Here is a 20069-nt window from a genome sequence, read left to right on the forward strand (position 1 = left end):
ACTGTGTTGTGTAACGACTGCTTTTGTCTGCTCACTGTGAAAAATGAATGAACTTAAAAAATGATCATTGAACATTATTTTTTATATTGACAATATATACAAAATTTTTCGATTCTGCCTAAAACAATAAACCCATCATAATACAAAATTTTTTTTAATATCCGATAATCGTAAGGAAACAAGGTTTCCCATTTAGAAGGTATGTTAATTTTATATATTCAATGTCCAAATTTTTTTATTTGTATATTTTCAAAACAAACTTATTGATGCACTTCAATTATCTTTGAAATTTTTAAAAAATTTGCTTAGCATTAACCCCATAACACTGATTTTTTAGTGGTTTTTTCCATCCGATAAAGAGTCTGCCAATTTGAAGGTCTAACTTTGCCCTTCACGATGCTTTTCGGGTTGTTTGTTACTGTTTCTTATTTTATTCATATTAATCTCGTCTAAATTTCATTGATTGTATTCCTTCCCAAATCAACATATTAAATGCTTCAATTTGTATAACCATAATCCTGTTCAATAGGCGTTATCCTTAGCTCAGCAGTTCTTTGTCAACTATAACACCAAAGTAAAAAAAAAATAGATCAACTGAACATTTTACTGAACTTTCTTCAGCAATTATAAAAATACGATGTAAAAGTTGTGTTCTCGAAAAAAAGTGTTCACAAGGTTCTGGCCGACGTCCTTTCCTTAATAATTATTTTTGCCACTGTACCTAAGGTTATTGCCTGACGCTGACAGCCAAGAGCCAGTTTAATGTTGCATGGCTACCTTCTTGGTCAACACATGGATGCCAACCTGTACGTGCAGTGCTCTGAGTTGACTTGTGTTCACTCCGATCGTCTTTTCCCCAAAATTCCCTGGTCCCGGGTCATCGTCCGTTTTTTATGGGTCAGCAGAGCGAACGCTCACGGACAAAGCGAAATGAAAATATTTGTCTGTTGTGCGTTAGACATGTTCGATTGTGATGGAATCGGATTGGGCGATTTGGAAGTGATGCCGATTTTGAACATGAGCTTAAAAGGGTTAAGCGCCGAGAAGTGTTGGTTTGTCATGACCGAAGAATAAAGGTGATTGGCAGGTGTTTACACAGCAGGGATTTTATAATAGCACACTCACATTAATACCACTTAGGGTGTATTGTGTAAGTAAATATGTATGTAACAGGTCGGAGAATGTGCTTACGACCCTGAATACAATGATCAGCATAAGCAGCAGTGTCAAACTAGCCATATCTCTATATTCATTTAGACTATAGTTTTAATAATAAAGCGTGCCTTAGGATGCGAAAATATTTCATAATTTTGTTAAAGAACGGTGTTTAATTGGTATAATATTTGAAAACTTGTCAAAAGTTTCTTTAGGTTTTGTTATGGTTCTTTGCTAAGTGAAATGAAATACTTAGCAATAACAAACATGGAAAGATCGGCAATCCTGGTCAAGAATAGATATACATTGTAGGGTCGATAACGTTTCTCCTCTACCTGTTAGATAACAGGTATATTAACGAATGTACGATTTTGTTCTACGAGTAATGAGTATACAAATGTAATGGCTAACACAAAGTATTTCGTAGCTATTTAATAGAATAATTGAACAGCTGTAGCTGATAATTTTGTTGTAGTATGTTTGATAAGAGCAAAATACCTGTTTAATTTAAAAACAAGTAAGAACGATATGGTCGAGTTCCCCGACTTTTAGATAACCGTTACTCAGCTAACAATTTTCAATCCATCTGTCGAACTGCATAACCAACACCTAACAGAATTTCGTTCTGTCTCTCTCTCGGCAGAGCAGCGGCAGAGGACTCCAAAACCACATAACTTCTAAAATATAAGCTTGATTTTTAAAATTTGTGTGTTGTAACGATAGATATGACCGGAACACACTCACAGAGTCCAACACCTAACATGTCTCAGACACTTGACAGAAGTGTTAAGTGAGATTTGTGGGCGTTAGAGGGGGCGTGGCTCCGTTTTGAAATATACTTGCGCTGAGTAGAAAAAACTAAAATCTTCATTCTAAGTCCCAAAACTCTAGCTTTTGTATTTTCCGAGATCTCGACAGTCGGACAGTCGGACAGAAGGACATGGTAAGATAGACTCGGCTATTGGTCCTGATCAAAAACATATATTTATAGGGCCGGAAACACTTCATTTTGTCTGTTACATACTTTTCAACGATCACAATATACCCTTTTAATCTACGAGCAACGGGCATAAAAATACTAAAACATGCTATAGACGTCCGATTTTGATAAAATTTATACCATAATTCTGAAATAATTAAACATTGCTATATGTCGAAGAACTAAACAAAAAATTAAAAAACAGAAAAGTTATAATTTTTTTCATTTATTTTTCCGATTGTTCCTATGGGAGCTATATGCTATAGTCGTCCGATTTTGATGAAATTGAAACCGTAATTCTGAAATATTAAACCATTACTATATCTCGAAGAACTAAACAAAAAATTAAAAAACAGCAAAGTTATAATTTTTTTTCATTTATTTTTTCCGATTGTTCCTATGGGAGCTATATGCTATAGTCGTCCGATTTTGATGAAATTTAAACCGTAAATCGGAAATATTTTACCATTACTATATGTCGAAGAACTAAACAAAAAATTAAAAAACAGCAAAGTTATAATTTTTTTTCATTATTTTTCCGATTGTTCCTATGGGAGCTATATGCTATAGTCGTCCGATCCGGCTCGTTCCGACTTATATACTACCTGCAATAGAAAGACAACTTTTGGGAAAGTTTCATGCAGATAGCTTTAAAACTGAGAGACTAGTTTGCATATAAACGGACGGACAGACGGACAGACGGACAGACGGACAGACGGACATGGCTAGATCGACTCTCCTAGTGATGCTGATCAAGAATATATATACTTTATAGGGTCGGAAACGTCTCCTTCACTGCGTTGCAAACTTCTGACTGAAATTATAATACCCTCTGCAAGGGTATAAAAAAATTATTAAACATCTGCCATGTTGGTTATATGGGCAAAGACATGGGTGTGGTTTGATCGGCAAGACATTTTGGTTTAACCTTTTCCTAAAGTAATTTGTTCGCAAAGTTACAGCTCCATATCTTTGTTGGTAGAGATAATGCAAGCAATAAAAGCGTGAACTGGTAGAAAGTACTAAATGCACACATACTGTTATTGCCTGTGAAACTTACGAGTAAGGAAACAAACTTTGGCATGCCAAAGTTGTTTTATACTAGCAGATTTGCATTTAATCAAAAAGTCCTGGTTAATGTTGATATACATATTATAAGGGTACGTTTAAATAAAATCAAGTCCGATTAATTTCTGAACTTTTCTATGGCAGTTTAATAACATAGAAGTTTGATTTTTATAAAACTTAAGTCGTATTTCAGAAAAAATAAAACCCCGAACTTTACGTTTTTACGAAATTGGTATTTTCTAATCGTTACCATGACACACAGACAGGCAGATGGATTTCTATTCTTCTTATGCTGCTGATCAAGGATAAACATGTAAATTTTACATTAAACAAATATAATTTCCAAGGTTATTAAAAGCGTAAACTGAGAGCTCTCAATGCACTCAAGTCAAACCGATGAATTTTGAGCCCTCTGTGTCAAACTTTAATTAGTGCTGCCACAAACTTTCCCAATAAAAGGATATTCAACCAACCAAGAGAGGAGGGTGAAGGTGAAGATCGGCTGCAGCCTTTTGAAAAGTCAAGATTTAAATCGAGTTATGAAAGCTTTCAGCTGGTTAATCTTGAGATGCCAGTATGACGAGGGCCTAAACTTATCGGTCGACATCCGGTGTGTGTGCCACAACAAGGCAAGACAACACACCAGCAACCAGTAACCAGCAAGCCGGCAACCGACAACCGACAACCGACAACAGGGACAACAAGCCACCCACATGCACATCCACAGAGAATGCCAGCCAATATCCTGCACAACATGGCGATACAGTGCAAACAATGCCGTCCCTCTCCGTTCGGCCATGTAAACCAACTAATGAAACTGTCAACTGGCCACAACAGTCGGGGAAAGGGATCCGGAATCCGGAATTCGGAATTCGGAATCAGGGACGAAGGGGCGAAACGGAGGTTGGATTGAGTTGAGAGCTGACCGCTTTGCAGAGCTGCCTTTCACTTTTCACTCGTCCTTTTGCTCAAGCACCCCTCCAGCTATCCACGAACCCACCGACATGCAACAGGCTGAGTCACTGGAGCGGGGCGGCTTCATTAAAAGAGCTCGCCACCAAATTGATTGCCCAGTCGGCGTTTGATTAGCACTCGAAGGCTTAAAACTTATCAGCGCCCGGCCACCGACATATGGCCAAGACACGGGAGCTGCTCCTTCCCGATTCGAAAATCCAATTTGACCCGGACAATGCCTGTCTAGTGGTCGTTTGAAAATTTCCATGTGCTCGCGGTATTTTTAGCTTGGTCATAATCGCCCACCAAGTGTCCCGGGCCGAGAATGAAAAGGACTCCGAGACTGAGTCGGTTATGAAAATGGATTTTCCACCCATTCACACACATATGTCTATTATGCATAAGCTTTCGTCTGCCTCGTCCTCAGTAATCGTGTGTGGGGGTGATTTCGCCAGTCGGAACAGCTGCTCTTGCCTATCAAAAATATTCCAGTCATTGGTTATTTGAATTTTCTCATTTTTGGCCAGGCGATGAAGCAGCAGAACACATTTTTCTTAGATAACTTTACTCGCCTGCTATTATAATGTTTATGGAGATTAAGCGGAGAAACCATAATATCTATTTGCCAAAAATTTATCAAGTATTTTAATAAATTTTTCTATATTAATTTATAAGGCAATCTTAAAAATATAATTGTTTTATTGACCTATACAAAATTGCACTTAAAATGTATAATGCATATTATTAAGAGTCTAAAAAGATTTTTTAAACAAATGTATCTTTTTAAGTAATTTGTTTATTTTATTTATTTTATTTATGATATATGTTTTATTGTCTATGGGCATTAATAGGCATAAATAGAAGCGGACACATGTATGGTAAGATTATATTTTCTAAGTGTCTCGGGTTCTTCAATGTTTTTTGTCAGGCATAATTGATTTCGGATTTAAATCTGTCATTCTGATACAGATTTCAAAATTCAAGCTTAAAGACACATTGTTAAAGGGTATTCCAGCAACGCCTCGTCCAGAAAACAGAAATACGTGTGTTTTATGGGACCCAACCTCTGCGCGCATGCAAATTTATGACAGGTGGTAATGGGGTGCTGGCTGGAAACAAAGGCGGAGTGGGCGGGTGGGGCGTGGCGCAACATCGGATGTGTGCGGATATGTTTTGCCGCTCGAGTGAGTGTGTGTATGTGCGAGGGCTTTTTCCGTGTGCTTCTTCTATGAAATAAAAGAGTGGCTTTGTGTACTAGTAGCGGGGGCGGTGGGGCTGTTTTTTGTTTGGGTGGTTGAATCTGTCAACACGAGGCTGACACACACACACTTACAAACACAGAGAAACACAGCACACAGGAAGCATTTGTTTGCTCATGTTTGTTGCATGTGTTTGACGTTAACGCGACACAATTAAGTCGCTGAAGTGCGCCCACACACACTGGCAAGCGGACACATAGACACACATCCACAAGTCAGCCATTACACATTTCAATTTTGAAGTGACACGACCAGCCGTCTCCCTCTAACACAACTTTCTTAATGAAATTTCAATTTATCTTCATCTATGGGAGAGGGAAAAAGAATGTACACCATGTGGGCCTGCAAATTACATTCCCTATTGCCATTCTCCCTCCCTCCCTCTCTCTCTCTCTCTCTCTCTCTCTCTCTCTGGCTCTCTCGCGCTCTCCGTTCCATTCTACCGGTCTCCACTCTCATTTATAATTGAAAGCATTATATGCACACATTTTAATTACACGATTTGAAAGGATTATGATTATGATTGCGATTACGATTATGCACATAAAAGTCTGCTGGGAATTTCACCGCAGGAAAAAGCTTTAAATGCCATCGGGGCCAGGGGCTTTCACTAGGTTGAGTGAAAGTTGCCTTGAAGCGCGCTAAGCGCGCTAGTAAGCACTTCAAGGGGAATCAAGCTTGGCCTGATAATCAAGTAGTTCCATTAAGTGGTCTTTAAAAGCGCATCCAATGCCATTGGCTGTGATGATGGTACAGATGGATTCGTCTTGCAAACGAACCAAAGTCGATATGGCTTAATAGTTTTTAAGTGGTTTTTAATTATGTAGGTTAAATGGTAAAGCAATTAAACAACATTTTTTGGGGTACCTGTTTTCACCTTAAGTGTCTTTTAATTTTTGTGTATATTATAAATCTTTTAATAATTTAATAAATAATAATATTTATTTATTTAATAAATTTGAACTGATTGCTCCTATGGGACATATATATCCGATCAGCGTCGCTATTAAGCTTTATGTGCGTACTGATATAACAAGATTATACAAAAATTGACAAAAGTTTCAATTCGGTTCTAAACTGAGCTCTGAATTTCTTAGAAACGGGCGAAAATAGCGAAATCATCTCGCCTAAAAATGCTGTCGAAGAATATTTACACACCCTTTTTAGTGTCGGAATCGTCAACATAAAAAAAAAAGTGAAATTGAAATTTTAAGACGGTTTTTTTCTGAGTGTAGGTTCAGCGTTCTATCCAGGCAATGAATCATTCGGGGCGAACGAATACCTGTCATCTAATTGCAACTTAAAACGACCATACGGCGACACATTGTCATTTAAAGCCAGATTTAAGCACACACATGTCTAATTAGCAACTCATTAGCCAGCCCGTCGATGCAACACAATGTCGCCCCATCCAGCCCGCTTATAACAGTACACCGGAAAAGGGGGATGTGTTTTGGGTGGCGGTGGGTGGCACGTGGATTCAATGCTTATCGGAAAAGTGCAGCAACCGCAGGAGAAAACCATGGGGATCTGGAGTTTATTGTTTCATGCGGGTGAAATAAGGTCTAGCAGTGAGGAATGGTTGCCACCGACCTTTTTTCGCGCTCAATGACATTTTCATTGGAGCGTTGTTGCGCAAATGAATCGGTGTATCAATATCACTCTGCTAAAAATAAAGGACGTGTAAGGCAAACTCAAAATTCCAAGGGTAGACAGTTTCTAACTAAATATAAATATTTAAATTTAAGTTAAAGTTAAGTAAAAATTTTGTAAAAATGGGTCCATTTTTTGTTTATAAGACTGTCTCTTATGGCTGCCATATGACTTTGACAAACTATCCAACGAATTAAGAGATTTTCCAGGGAAAACTGTTAAACTGTCCTAAATCATTCTTAAAATATAAGAAGAATCCTTGAGGCACAGGTAAGTTATTACGTTAATTTTTCTCAAAATTTAATTAGATTGCTAGAGTTGAGACAAGAAATGAATTTATCTTATTTTTCGCTATATTAATGTAAAATATGTTTTAATGGCGTATTAAACTGTCGAAGCTTTAAGTTGCTTTTCTCTTGCATTTCCAGGAGAGCAGAATCCGGAGTCATCATTTCCTATAATTTTTCCAATGAATGTCATATGCAAATGGTAAAAGATTTGCACTTTCGCTATTATTGATGCTTTTGTTAGTTGGTGTCTACGTTGCAGCAATATCCAATTATCGATAAATAACTGAAGTGAAGAGTTGACAAAATTGTTGTCATAAAAAATGGCTTGTAAATTCAGCAGCTGTGCATCCGATGATGATGAGGACGAAGTCGCCGGACATGCAAATTACAATGAGAGCACAAGGAAGACGAAAAGTTTTAACCAGCCAGAAGGGAAAACACAAAGTCGAATTGGGCATACGCTAGATTTGAAATTGAGCTCAAAAGCCAATTATATAAAAAAAGGACTAAATAAAATAAGCTTTAAAAATGGGCAATTTATATTAATATATGCATAAAATATTATTTTTCCGAGACACGGCTTTTGAAAACAAACCAGAACTATATGGAAATGAGGCATCCCATAAACAGTTTCTTACCCAGGATGAGTCAAATGAGTTAACAGGACAGTGGAGCGATGGATATGGCAGCAGGACACTGCCAAGTCGATAAACAAAGCAAGCAAACTTCGGTCCTGGCCCAGGTCCTGTGCACATGAGCAGACGTTTTAATTTTATCGAACGGATGACAGGCAGGACACCAGCGACCGGCAGCGACAAGCCAGGACCAACATCGGGCCTCACAATTGAGCACGCTTGGCGGCGCAAATAAGTCCAGTCCGGTCCAGTCCGGTCGACAGGAGGCGTTGGCCTTTGGACAATGACAAACCCGTATTGAAAACTGTGGGAAAACCCTGAATTGGTGAAAGGAAACGGCGCTCACATGTGAGGCGGATGGCGTGAAAGGGGAGTGCATTTTACAAGCCGATGCTCCTTAATTTAAATATGTTTCAATGCACAAAGCTAAATGAAAATGTATTTATAAAGCACAAAGGTGGGGCGGGCCAACGAGCAGGAACAACCCTTTTAATGACTATTTTTATCAATATGCGCGCGCTCACCTTGCGAGTGCTCAGCCCAGCGTTAAGTACAAAATCCTTAATAAGGCCCAACCCGTGTCACCCAGATCCACCCACCCCCCCCCCCCCCCACTTCCTGTTTGTGTGCACTTGCTTCATTTAACCAGCGCTCCCGCATCCGCTCACTAAACAGTGTCGACCGCGAAGCCAAACCAAAGTCCCGCTTTTGCGTCCAAAGCAGCCGCACACTTTTGGACACACACACTGGGTGTGGGTGTGTGGGGGGGTGTGTGGGTTTTGGGTGTGTGGGTGGCTGATCCAAGGGCTCGCCAGTCCCGAGGGTAATTAGCGGGGCAGAAGTTGGGCGACGGATATGTACCCACAGACCAAACTGTTTGCGGTGGATACGGGGAGGGAAGAGAAATTTCAGGAATTACGCCTTAAATAATTATGCTTACCTATCATCATAATTAAAAAATGGCAAAGATTGTTAAGGAATATAAGGATAGAACACATCACTTTGCCGCCTAATTTGTTGTGAAGAAAACAAATAATTCTTTTGCATGGTATTATATGTTTCATTGTGCAAAACTTAAGGCTGTCATAACTACACCCAAGAAAAAGTTGTTACATGAATTTACACTCTACGGTATAAAAATGAAACTTAAATGTATAGGGCTCATATTATTATTTTAAACAGTCTCCTATTGTTTGGCAAAATTAGCCTATCAGCAGAACTTTAAACAAGAACCTACCCAAAACTAAGGTAGGTATTGATTTAGAAACCATGCAAATGAATCCACAACTTTTGGCTTCTTGTTCAATATATTAACTTTAATTAAACAGCAAAGAAATCTTTGCAAAAACAGGAATCAATCAGGCATCAGTTTCAAGCCACATCCTATGAAATCCAAGTCATAAACTTCTCATCAGTGGTCTCATTTAAATCGAGTTCAATTAACGCTGCCAAACCAAACAGAATCTTCCCCACAATTACCATCGAATCAACAGTGATCCATGACTTGGCTAACCCCACTGCCAAGACCATTCTGCAGTTGTGCAAGCTTAAATTGGCAGAAAAGGAAGGAGGCGATTTGCACTGCAGATGTACACTTAACACAAACCCCCTCTAAGCCTGGAAAATGGGAAACTCTAAGTAGCTGATAATGAAATACATATTCCAAAATTCTACAGCAATAGTTAGTCAAAAACTAGTAAAATAAATTCAGCTTACAACTAATGTTTTTTTTGTAACATGTTTGGATTTTGTTATTTTGCTAGGAAGTCAGCAGTGATAAGATATTTTCCCATTATAAGATACCCGTTACTTATTGGCCTATAAAGATATAATAAGTCGGAAACGACTTACCCTGCTATCTACTTTAACACTATTATCTTTTGATATTTGTAATATGTTTTTCGTTCAATTAACTTGAAAAGTAACTTAGTTTTTGTAAATACCCCAATATTTTTACTATTTTAGTCACAACCCAAATTTTGTCCTGGTAAATAAAAAAAATTGTTGCAGACTCTTAAGCCGTTTTGTTCCGAGTGTTCCGATGTAGGGCGTACAAAGCCGCTGCAGAATCGGATTCGAAGCCAGAATCGGAATCAGCATCTGAATCGAAGTTCGACTCGGTCAGAAGGTGTGGGCCTGGCCAGAACAAGCTGAACAGGCGGCTTCGTGGCCGTTTAGGTTATTTCCCTTTGATGATGATGATGATGGCATGTTTTGCGCGACCATTGAAGCATGCAATGGACTGGCTCACTCCAGCAAACAGCACAACCAGAAGCAAAAGCAAACGGGGTGGGTGAATGGGTAAATGAATGCGCGCCTGAATAGTTTTCCTCCTCCTTTCTAGGAAACTTTGGGCCAACTCCTTTGCGTTGCTGCAATCATTTTGCGCAGCAGAAAAAAAAATTAACTTTCAGTGGCTCCATAATAATCAAGCTTAAGGTTTCCTTCAACTCGAAATAATTTTTCCTTTATTTTGATATTTTTTCCGACCGGCCTAGATGAGAAAATTTAAAAAAGGCCAACTCAGCTCCCAACCAAATTGAATTAGAGTAGAAATTTAAATGGCAAAAGGCAAACCAGAAGAAAAGCAACGACAAAAATGGGAGAATAGGGAGGCACGTAGCATTTTGGCTCTTTGGCTGGCCGTCCTTGTTTGTATATTATTTATTTTAATGATTGTGATTACCCGAAAAGGAGCCCACAACCGAAACTCAACTGGGCGGAACCCAGTTTTCTTTTTACTTTTTCCCAAAAAAGCTCAGCTCGAAAGCGTGCTAGGAAATCATTTGAGAATTACCCTGGTAGGTGGAAAATGGCGAGGGGTCGGTGTTCAGTTGGGCATGCCAACTAAAACTTTGATGGTTGAATGCGAAACCATGTGAAATATTAAGGGGTAATTTGTCACGAAAGGAACAGGCAAAGGGGGTAGCCAACGGAGATTGGTATGCTATTACCTAACCGACGAGAAACCAAGTTAACAGAGAGGGTAAACGTAATGGATATAGTTTAAGAAACTAAGTTCGACCAACTGAGCAATCTTGAAATCTTTAATAAAGAAGTATATGAAAGACAAATGGCAGCAATTAACCATGATTTGTCAAATTTATGGATCAATTAGATATTTTGTCAACATTTCTCTACTAGAAAAGTAATTTTGTATCACAGTTGTGAAACAATTAATTACAACAATTGAAGCCTATTAATGTATTGAGTACCATTAAGCCATTTTGGACAAAAGCTACGCTTTTCAAATCATATTTGTTTCAGAGAATACACTTTTAAAACATGCACTGCAAGAACAAAATTCCCAGCCAAAAGAAATTCTTTTTATAAGTCTGAGTTCTCAAAACATCCAAACTATAAAATCAAATAAAAAATAACATCAAAACTGTTAAATTAAAACAAGCTAATGACATAGCCAGAATAGTTCGAAAGTACTTTAGAAACCTTACAGTTACAAGTCTTTTAATCTCAACACAAATGCCGCTGATGATGTCAATTCACTAATGGGTCTTGGTGCCAAGTTCCTCTAAAACAAAGGACTTTATTGGTCATTACAGCTAATTTATAGAGTATATGTTTTAAGTTGTTTTAAAAACTTTCTAGGACACTTAAACAAACTTTCTAAAACCAAAAAATGTTGAAGTTTCCGATTTATTTGTAACATTACAACTTTTTGTCAATGCAAAAAATGAAGTTCGATTTTTGGACGTACAATATATGATGTTTCTATGAATTGTGAAAAAATCTTCTAAAAGTTTTGATTAGGTTATACCGGTTAAGATACCATGTTAGAATGTGATAAGCTAAATAATTATATAGTAATATAAAACTACAACAATTAAGATTAGCTGAATTTGGACATAAATGGAAATAAAAAAAAAATAGATACTTTAAATATTTCGAACCGACTAAAATTTGTAGTTAGGCATTTAGCTTTTTATTTCCTTAACATCTAAAAAAAATGTTCGTCCTTTTAAGAATCCTACACAACAAAAAACTAAACACTCATTAAAAATGTTTTTTCTTTCTTAACAGCATTTTTTAAAGATCTGAATTGTTGTGCTATTCATGTCTTATGAAATGTTTTCCGACCAACAATGGGTTTCAATGAACATTCAACAAATGTTTAGTACTTGCCCTAAAGCATTTTATGATTACGGACACATCATAAAAACCCAATTTATACCAGACACGCCTCCACACCCACGGTCGGCAAACATTTCCCCGGCCCGCCTCTCCATGGATATTGACTGAAATCTCAGCTGCGGAAATATTGAAATCTAAAAAGCAAATAATTTAATTCGCTTAAACTTTCTGCCTGAGTCAGGATCAGGACAGCGACAGGTAGTGGAGGGGCAGGGTGGGGAAGGGAGGGGCACAAAGGACGAGGACGAGGACGACATAGACAAGCTCCGCTGCCGTTGCCTCACATCCGGCCATGGGAATGGGGAGGGGTAATCGAAGGGCGTGAGAGGAAGCCGCAGCCGCCATCAAATTTGAATTCGCAAAATGGGGATGGGGGGTGGCGGTGGAGGAGCGGCTGCAGGGGTGTTTCTGTCACGCATTAACTGGGAGCTGGGGCAGGCGAACCCCCCCCCCCCACCAAGACACTCAACGTTTTTAGCGCAAGCTGTCAAGGCACAGGACACACCGAGCACAGGAGGAACAGAGGCACATGCCGGCTGGCATGTACCGAGAACATATTTTATTCAAAACTAAACTTTTTAGAGACTCGGTTTCATAGTAAAATTTTGTTTTGATCAATACGATTCTCATTGAAAACTCAGGTTTATTTAGTTTTGGATGGGTAGTAATACAAAAGTTTAGATTCCTCATAAATTCAATACACAAACACAATCCATTGGAACGATAATAAATGGTCAGGGTATTAAAAAATAAATTAATAATGCATTTTATGTAGTTAGTTTTTTATTTGGTTTTTATTAAAAAAAAAACTACTCTTTAAACAAAAATAAAGAGCTTAACGCTATTTTTGGCTTAAGTACATGTCAAAATTCATTTACATCTTGTAAAATATATTAATTTTGGAATATACTATATATACATATTATATAGATATAAGTCATTATTGATAAGATGATTTTATCATTTGTGTTTAGGTGATACATTTTAACCCTTTTTTTAAATAAAATATAAATTTACATGTTATTTTTCTCTTAGTGTAAACGTGGAGGCTGACTACATACAGGCTGCTTTCCAGGATGGAGCGGACGGCCCATGTCTGTCTCTCCTGTCTCATTTGCTTTCAATTTTTATTTGCCGTGTTACAACCAACACGGAGAAAGTAGAATGGAGAATGGCAAAGAACGGGGAAGTACAACACAGTTGCCCGTGAGGCATTTGACGCGTCGCAGAGTTTGCCTCTAAATGCTTTTGGGCCAGCACTTTAGTGGATAGGTTGGGATGATGGCTGGCTGGCGGCTTGGTCGGGGTATTGTTGGGACTTGGCCAGGTCCTGCTGCTCCTGCGGCTACTCCTTCCCCGTGGACCGCTCCACTTGAACAGATAATTTTCACGGTTGTGTTTATATAATGATGATGTGAAAATTCCGTTGGTTTTTTATGTTGCATGGGCTGTGGGCGTGTCTGACCAGTATTTGTTGTGACACTTTTTGTAACCAAAACTCTTATAGTTTGACATATTCCGGGGATGAAAAAGGTGTGCAATGTAGAGGAATTATATTCTTCTAAAAGTGGTCAGTTAAAATTCATAAAAAATTATAGGACATTTGGGAAAACTTCTAAAAGACAGAAAAACCTTGTTTTCGAGGTTAAAGTTATGCACAATAGAATTGACTTTTGACATGCGTTTAAAAAATATTCTTTTTAGATTTAAAAAAAAAACAACAAATCATTTTTGGTATGAATAATATTTATTAAGTAGGCATTTTTCATATTTCAGAAACAAAAAAAACGAAATAGAACGAAGAGATGGCAGTCCTACTCTAAATTTTCTTCAGTTCTTCTCTTTTTAAATGTATTATTGCGTTTTAAATAACAAAAATAAATTGAATGCAGCCGAACATCTTAATTTACTTTAAATTTTGTGCTTTGGAAAAATATCAACTGTCCACTTCGCTCTCAGTTTTCCACAAATTCTTTCTTTAAGTTTGTCACCAACCACTAAAGTTGAGGGACTCACGGTTTGGTCCAGACTAACTTCTCCGTTTACATGCCATCAGGTTCCTTTAAATTTTATAGCCTCCCTCTGCTCCAGGTGAGTTTTGATTACCGTTTGAGGAGCTGCATTCGAAATCAGTTTTGGTTTGCATGTCCTTTGGCGCAGAAAGCGGAATCGAAATTGAATTTTCGATGGGACCGACACTTTGATGTTGCTGTTGTCGTTCCTAAACAAGGATAAACAACAGGACAAAACATAGGACACTTAACGCTTTTGGGGCATTTGAGGACAGGGACACAAACGACCTGCGATACTTGGCATTCTGACTCCTCCTCGTTTGATTGACTGACTGACTAACTGAATGCGTGAGTGAATGAGTGACGGGCTAACTGAGTGATTGACTGATTGCCCTGGCAAAGTTGTGCCCCATGTCAGCTGGCTCATTCTCTCACTTTTGCAGTTAGATGCCTGCGGACCATTTTAGTTGGCCAGGCTAAAAAGCTTTTTCGAGATAATCGCAACTAAGTGTCAATTTTAATCTAAAGGCATCCCCTTAATGCTAAGCTTAGGGGGAGATTCCTTTTGACTGTGTACTTGAAAAGAGCAAAGTAATTTGAAGGGTCATTGAAAATGTACTTTAAATTAATTTTACGGATTAAGTTTATTCGGCTATCCCGATTAAATATTAGTTGTATGAAATTCCATCTACACAAAACCGTGTAGGATAGAAAAAAAAATCCAAAACGTTACTTATTTTCGGATAATATTTGTACACTTTGTAACTATTAAAGAGAGAATCATTGGTTTTTAACGAATGGCCCTGGTATGTATTGAAAGTAAGACACACTAAAATCTTCGATATTTTTAATTCAAATTAAATAATAATAATAATTAAATTGGGATATCAAATGAGATTTAAATTCTATATATGTATTTCCTTTAGAATTTCTACTTTGATCACATTGTTAAGACAGTTGAATATTTTTTAACAATATCTATTGAACAATAGTTATTTTCTATCTCAACGCCTCTTAATATGGGCACACTGAGTTTCAAAAGCCACGTATTGGTGAAAGCTGTAGTAAATATATAAAGATGTAAAGGATGGAAATAATCCTGTAATTTTAATTTCACTATTAACGTTATTCTGTAACCTGATTAGAATTTAATTCGATTGGCTTAGCATTTTAAATTCTTTATTTTGCGTCTAGATACCTAAATGGAATTGAACTTGTAGCCTTTAGATTGTTGGCCGCTAAAATACATCGAACGAACTTAAGCACTTCCTGTGCTTATTTCAACCAAGCACGATTATAAGAAAATCAGAGACTGATAATAAACGACCTGTAAAATTTTTATTTTCGTTATTATTGACGGCTTTGGTTTCTGTTTTCCATTTTACCAATTAAGTTGGTAATTTTTCAATTTCAGATAAATTTTGCATACATCTATCTCATTTTATTTTCTCTCCTTTCTATCTCACGTATACCATCCCTCTTTTTTGTCTATCACGTGTTTAATATGCAAATTACTTCGTTTCTAATTAAAATAACTGTGCACTGCTTTTGGGGGTTTTCCGTTCGTTATATTCGTTTTTCCTGTTATTTTATGTTTTTTTTTTTTCGAAAACACATTTTGGTCATGACGCAGGAGGAAAAGTGGGAATCTCCAGAGCCTGGTGGATCTATTATCGTTTGCATTGCAGCAGCAGAGAATGGAAAACCAGAAAAGCATCCCCAAAAGGGGGCGTGGCCTGAGCCACCACAGAAGGTGAACGAATTTTCGCTTTGGGAATGGTTTTTGGTCTCATTTTCTCGTTTTCTGTCGCCCGCCTTGAATTACAAAAATATTTTCCGCCAGAGTTGCCACAGTTGGCGCAGTGTTCCTCAACTTCTAAGGGTTGAGTTGGTTAAATTCAAGCAATTTATATAAATTAGGCTTTAATGAGCCCATAATGAGTTTGGTTCGGGTTAGGGCTCTATTAGTGGGTGCTTGACCTAAGCCTGTGAAGAAGATGGGGATAAAGCGGCCTAACAAGTAAAAAGTTAATTAAAACTGTAACTTCTTAATCTTGAATTAGAAAGTGTAATGAACAGCGTACATGATTTGGTAACCGTGAGTGCGTGCTTTCAAATTTGCATAACATTAGCATACCTTTGCAGAAGGTATTATAAAATTGGCAAGAAGTTTTAATGCAATAAAACAGTCATTTTCGACCATATAAGGTAGATAGTAAACTGGACAAGTTGGTACAGCCATTTATTATTCCGAGCTCAGTGTAAAACCCATAGAATTGAAACTTTTGGCATCTTTTACATGCTAAAGCAGATCCATTAAAAAATGGCGCTAATCGGGAGTCAATACGCTTTAGCTTCCAATAAAACGATCAGGTAAAAATTTTTACATTTCGCATAAATTCAGTTGTTCGTACTTAACACCGCTTGATTCATAAAGCTTTTACCAAATCATTGTTGCTCAGTCCTATCTTTGTCTTTAAAAAATAGAATAAATAAAATAGATATACAAATTTTTTAAATCTTGGAAAAATATTAAAAATTTGATATTTAAAAAAGAAAAATAAGTAAAAGCTTTTATTTAAAAGGATTCAGTAAAAAAAAATAAAGATATTTTATTCGGATTTTGATTATCATTGCCTTAACGTTGGCGTAACTTTTGTTTTATGAGTTCGATAGTTGTACTGGCCATTCTCACAACAGTCTGTTTACAAGATTACCGTCTATACGGACAAATAGAACGACAGTTTGACTCAGCATTAGATCTCGATCCTTAATTGTATACTTTATGCAATTAAATGGCCACGACCATTTTTTTACAGACACTTTTCGTTTAACCTAAGTAATTACTGTATAATCGCAATAATTCAACAGCAGCAAAGACAAAAGGAAGATAAAGAGGGAATTCAATAAAACAATTTCATTTGGCAAATGCCTGGCAAATGCAGACAAAGCCAGAGAAGCCCCAACACATCTGCAACAAATCAATTATTGCAACAACTTTTCAACTTCCCACACACATCCCACCCAATATGGTGCAGCTTACCTCCAACAAATTTTTATTATTTTTGGATTTTCGGTCTTTCGGATTTTGGAAGGGGGAATGAGGGTTTATCGATTAACTTTCCTGTGAAATGTGGACGATGGGGGAGAGGGAAGAGGGAAGAGGGGCAAGGCATCCAAATTGAATTGAATTGACCTAAGTTGGACCAGCCCGGTTCTGTTGCTGGCGTAAGTGAGTCGAAGACTTCACTTTGTTTCTGATATATCAAAGGACTTTAAATCAAAATTCAATTACACTCTACCCCTCCACACCTGCCGCACCATACACCTCTTAGGCATTGTGGGGCAGCAGGGGGCATGGCCAGCCCCAAGCCCCAAGCCCACCTGAGCATCCACATCGTGGCGATAAGGGTAAAGGTATAGGGAGGTCGATCGAAATTGTGTCGAGAGGTGCCGCCTGGCAGTGACAGAGTTCAGAGGCTTTTCAGGCTCACTTTGAAGTGTTTGATTGTGGCACTAGCACGCACACCTACCCATTTTCCATTTTCGACTTCTCATTTCCCGTTTCTCCCACTCCTAGTGCATCAACGGCCACCAAAATGAGAGCAACCTTTGGCAAACAGAAGCGAAAATCAATCCATGCAGCATTTTGCATATTTAAATTAGCCAAAAACCCAAAAAATATTCCCCCGCCCTCGGAAAGCCAAGTTTATCTTTTTGCTCTCCAGGGAAAATTCCCAATTTTCAATTTCCACATGGCATTTACCGGAGGCATTGCGGCATCGGAGGGGGGGAAAGGGGTTGGCTATGTCATGGCGAGCACTTACAACAACTTATAAATAGCCTGAGTCTGTGCAAATTTTCACATTAATTAATTTCAGCAGCGACAACGACAACGCAACCAGAACAGAACCAACAGAACAGACCCAGACTAAGAGAGAGGAGTAGGGGCTATACCCCGACAACGTTGACATATTGAAGGAAAACGACAGATTTAGTACATAATATATAGACAACCTATATGCTGTTCGGATGCAGACACAACAGAGAGAAATCCGCTAGGGTTGCATGCTTTATAAATTTGATACACTCATAAAAATTAAGACCTTATATTTATACACAACAAAAAAATACTTAAAAACTATCCTTGGTAGAATACAAAAAACCTGTTGTGGATAGACATAGGCCGAATCAATATATATCGCCCAATAACTGTCTGTTTAGAGTTTCGGTATTTGAATGCGTTAGATACGACGTGGCTAAACTTTGAAAAGAATTATTGCAGCTAACGCACAACTAGAATCTGCATACTAAATCCCAAATATGACTATATCGGTTTGGCTAGTGGTCCTCATATTTATATACCGGAACCGGAACCGTTTTCCTTTACTTGTAGTAGACTTTTTACCAAATATATTGAATATTGTATTATCCCTTTATGAACAATTGGTAAAAAATGTTTCTGAAATATGGTTATTTATCTTACAAATAAAGCTAAACAATAAACAATAAACTTGTTGGTTTCTAAAAAGTTACGATTTAACTAACTAAAGCAGAATATTCATATCTGTCGTAACAACGAAAAAAATTATGTACGCGAGTGCGAAATACTTAATATCTTAATTTAAAAATATTTGTTTTGAATATCTTTAATTTTTTGGCGTGGCCAATATTATTAACAGTAATAATTTAGCTTTACCAAGTGAACAAGAAAATTGAAATGCAAAATGTAAACTTAAATGCCAAGGAAATAACCTGCCCCATTCAATCCATTTAGTTCATAAAATCGACTTGGGGGTATAGCTCAGTGGCAGAGCATTCGACTGTAGTAGGTCAAGAGGCCCATGACCATTTTCTTTCCATATTTGAACTTTATAAGCTGTAAGCAGCAATAAAATCAAATCTTACAGTTGGGGGTATAGCTCAGGGGTAGAGCATTCGACTGCAGATCGAGAGGTCCCCGGTTCAAATCCGGGTGCCCCCTATTTTTGAAGGATGTTTGTTATTTTTTTTTTCGCACACTTGAAGATATTTTTGCTGAATTCTGACCTCAAAACGATTCCCACGGACATTCCTCACTTTTTCCACAACTATTTCAATGTTAAGCTCTCCCTGCCCGATGGAGCTTAAAATGTTGCCATTGCCGTGGCATCATGAACCACTTCTCCTGTCCTGAGCTGCGTAAACATTTTCACTTCAAAAAGGATGCTTTGCACTGTGGCTGTGATTTCATGACAATAAACATTCTGAGCAAATATAATTGTCATTTATATCTGTCAGTCAGAAGTTTGCAACACAGTGAAGGACCCTATAAATATTCTTGATCAGCGTTTTAAAGAAATCTGTATAATACTTTCCAAGTTTTATTTATTTTTCAGGTAGCTCCCATGGGAACAACCGGAATACTAAAAAAAAAAAAACAAATAAAAACAAATTCAATTTTTGCAATAGCTGCAAGGCTTTCTTTCTTGTTTGACGTCAGCTATGTTATTATTTAACTGACGGCAAAAAAGGCTAATATTTTTGCAGTTCATCTTAAATTATAAAAAAATGGTCTTTAAAGAGGTATCCAGTAAGTACATATTCGCAATTTTGATTCAATATTTTATTCTGTTTATTTATAAGATTGATTTTTATAAGTTGTACTGATTGTGAATATAGTTTAAGCCTTCTTTTGATGGGAAAGTTAATCCGGTCTGTCGGAACCGTTTTGTACGAAATACTTATAATAATATTTGCTCCAGTTCCTGGGCTTTTTAAAAAAAATGTGATATTTATTGTGGGAATATTTTGCGTCTAATAAGAAAAAATCATCATTTAATGCTATCATCTGGGGAATCAAGTGCATTTTTCGAGGAGGGTTCTCTAGGGTAACCCAAAAAGTATTCCTTTCCACTGTGCAGAGGAGAAGAGAC

At 37.5% G+C, this 20069-nt stretch overlaps 1 protein-coding gene and 1 non-coding gene across 2 annotated transcripts in view; one reads left to right on the forward strand and one right to left on the reverse strand.

Annotated features, from left to right (window-relative positions):
- LOC128259785 (poly(rC)-binding protein 3) overlaps positions 1 to 20069 on the reverse strand; it is a 99775-nt gene that overhangs the window by 67414 nt on the left and 12292 nt on the right. The window lies entirely within an intron of this gene.
- Trnac-gca (transfer RNA cysteine (anticodon GCA)) lies at positions 19067 to 19138 on the forward strand. Its single transcript has one exon. It is a non-coding gene; the product is annotated as a tRNA-Cys (tRNA).

Source organism: Drosophila gunungcola (assembly GCF_025200985.1).
Source record: "Drosophila gunungcola strain Sukarami chromosome 3L unlocalized genomic scaffold, Dgunungcola_SK_2 000009F, whole genome shotgun sequence".
NCBI classification, from domain to species: domain Eukaryota; kingdom Metazoa; phylum Arthropoda; class Insecta; order Diptera; family Drosophilidae; genus Drosophila; species Drosophila gunungcola.